The sequence below is a fragment of the Haematobia irritans genome, chromosome 4 (assembly GCF_050003625.1).
Source record: "Haematobia irritans isolate KBUSLIRL chromosome 4, ASM5000362v1, whole genome shotgun sequence".
In the NCBI taxonomy this organism is placed as follows: domain Eukaryota; kingdom Metazoa; phylum Arthropoda; class Insecta; order Diptera; family Muscidae; genus Haematobia; species Haematobia irritans.
The window spans coordinates 52,906,765-52,909,907 of NC_134400.1; the positions used below are offsets into that span (position 1 = coordinate 52,906,765).

At 25.5% G+C, this 3,143-nt stretch overlaps 1 long non-coding RNA gene across 1 annotated transcript; it reads left to right on the forward strand.

Moving 5' to 3' along the window:
* The first annotated feature begins 2,111 nt into the window (after positions 1-2,111).
* On the forward strand, positions 2,112-2,668 carry LOC142236598 (uncharacterized). Its single transcript, XR_012722107.1, has 3 exons — positions 2,112-2,135; positions 2,203-2,295; positions 2,365-2,668. It is a non-coding gene; the product is annotated as an uncharacterized LOC142236598 (long non-coding RNA).
* The last annotated feature ends 475 nt before the right edge of the window (positions 2,669-3,143 follow it).

A 3,143-nucleotide genomic window follows, 5' to 3' on the forward strand; every position in this document is an offset into this window, starting at 1 on the left:
TTAATGTAAAGATGATGTTACTTGAAATTTTTTTTGAGAGTGAGAGCATGCAATGCAATAATGAGAAATGGTAGATAGTGATGGGGATGTTGTGTATATCTGAGCGTGGGGTTGTTTTTATTTTTGTTGTTTCAGTGGTTTGTGTGTGTGTGTTTATTATTCGCGAATGGCTTATTTGTCTGGATGAGGTGTTGTTTTCAATGAAGGCACATGTGTTTTTGTTGTTGTAGGAATGTTTTGGTTTTGTTTGGCATGCTTCAGTTGTATAGTTGGCGTTGGCGTGGGCTGTTGCACCTTTTTAGCAAGTATGTAACAAGGGAATACAAAGGTATGGAATATTTTGTTTTTTTTGTGAGACATATATTGGTGTTTGTTTATTAAAACTTTTAAATGAAAGTTATTAATATTTTAGCGATGAGGTGTACAATGGCGAAGCGATGATCGGTAGCTTAGAAAAAAGTTATTAAGAATGTTCAATATTTAGAAAAAAATGCTGAAATGGAAAGTATATTGAAATTGTTTTATCTAATTTTATTTTTATTATTCAATGTAAAAAATAAATATTCAATTTCAGAGTAACTCCAGATGAATTTGGAAAATTGTTTGTTACACCTCAGCGTATAGTTTAATGATAAATAGGTAAGAGTTCTTTTTCAATGTGGTTTTCTTTTAAAAAATAATATTCTTTATGTATATTATTATTTGCTAATTATTATTATTATTTTTTTTAACAAGTTTCATGTTTTTCTTTGTTGTAAAAAAATATCTAAGTTAAGAGCAACCCCAGATGGATTCAGACAAATTTTTATATTTCTCCTCAGCGTATAATTTAATAGAGAAGTGGTAAGTTTTCTTTTAAAAATTGGCTTTCTTCTCACTAGAATATTTACGTTTTAATGAGATTTTTATTGTCAAAAATTACAGGTTTTTAATACCTTATTTTAATATTACTTTAATCAAATATTTTTGGAAACCAATTTAATATTTTTAATGTTAAAAAACAAATATTTAATTTCAGAATAACAATTTGGAAACATTTTTATGAAATGGTAAGCTTTCTTTAACACTCTTTCAACCAGAATATTTACTTTTTTATGCATATTATTTCTTTAATTAGATCTTTTGGAAACCAATTTAATGTTTTTTATTTAATGTAAAAAATAAATATTTAATTTCAGAGTAACCCCAAATGAATTTCGATAACTTTTTAACCTCAGCGTACATTGTAATAGAGAATTGGTAAGTTTTATACTAAAACTTTGGCTTTCTTTTAACAAGAATATTTATTGTATTATGTTCTTCACATCGATAACAACACAATTTTATGAAGTAATATATTACTTAATTCATTATTTCTCTAATTGTTTCAGGTACAAACTTTATGAGGTACGTTTATATAAGAAAAGTTGAATTCCTTACACCATTTAATAAAATGCCCCCAAATATGGTAAGTTACAAGCTAATTTAAAAAGCTAAAAAATTATGTTTTATTACAAGTTAATTTTTAACAGTTTTCATTATTCCTTCCATTTTTTCAGCAAGACATGTGAAAAATATATTTACGATGAATAAAAAACTAAGGAAAAGTCAAAATGTCCAAAAAGCGAGCTAAAATAAACTACTTTCTTGTTCTACATTGTCATAATTTTTATTCACAAAAACATTGTATTAAGAACTTTCATCATAAGTTGTTATAATAAAGTACTTTTGCTTAAAGAAAGTTTAATTTTATTGTATGAAAAATTTTATAATAGTAAAACGGTTTGTTGTTCCTTTAATTATTTAATTTCTCTGTACTGTGGAATGATTGATTTAAAAATAGTTTAGTCGTCGACATTTTAAAGAGACTGTTAACCAATTTTTATTATCGGGTTTTCCAAAAAATAAGCAAGTAAACGAAAACAATACTGACTTTTTAACTTGGTAGGGGTATATAAATCTTATGGTGTTGTAAAAATGAACTAAAATACAATGTAATAGATTAACTAAAATTTAAGAGAATTATAAACTAGACAAGTTGAAAAAAATCTTAAGGGCTAAATCATGGTCAATATTACTACAGTTTAGTTCATTTTGCAATGGAAAAGGGTTCACTGTTTTTTCAGTGTAGTAATTGGATGATTTTTTTCAATGTGGTAAGTTTTTCGTCCATTTGTAATAAAGCCAAAATTTCTATTTATTAAAAATAATTTTCATTTGCAGGATGACAGCAAATCTAATGGTATTTTTTGGAATCTTCTTACTGTTTAATGCTAACTAAGCTGATATCCCTATTTGCTCTAAGAAAATTCTCTTGTAAGTTAAAGATCAAAATACCATAGAATTTGATAATATTTTTATATTTTATATACTTTTTAACTTCAGAGGCTTATGACGCAAATCCACACAACAAAAACTAGCGAAATCGGTGAAATTGGACAAAAATGAAATGAAAATAGCAACTTATGGCATATATCTTTCATATGGATAAAAAATGGAAATTGATATTAATTAGTTTCATTCTACTAACATAGAATATTACTCTTTTGAAGAAGCAATTACTAACTACCGAAAAGTAACAGCATACAGCGTACGAATAAAAACATTTCTTTTATTGTATATCATAAGCCATAGTTTTATGTAATATAATAATAATTTTTTGAAATAAAATACTGGTAGTTATGAAAAATTGTCTTATATTGTACGAAAAATTTCTTAGTTGTATACAGGCTTGTTGTACCTTTAATTCCTCAATTTATTTACTTCTTTGAAAATTATACTGATAAATAGTTTATTTGAAACCAATTTCTAAAAATAGGATTCCCAAAAACTTGTTCATTTTTCCGAATAGCAGGAATATTTTGAATGAGTGTAAGTACATTCTTCCCTCAGCGTAGTAAGAATGAACTAAAATACGATGCAATACATAAACTTATTTATAAGAAAATCATGAACTTATCTAGATGAAAAAAATCTTTGGCGCCAAATCATGGTCATTCTTACTATGGGTTAGTTCATTTTTCGTAAACAATAGTAAACTTTTTTTTCGGTGTATAGAATATTTTGCCAAATTTTATTTCTATAGAAAATTTTGCAAAATTTTGTTTGTTACACAAAAATTTTTTCAAAATTTTATTTCTATTGATAATTTTATTTCTATAAAA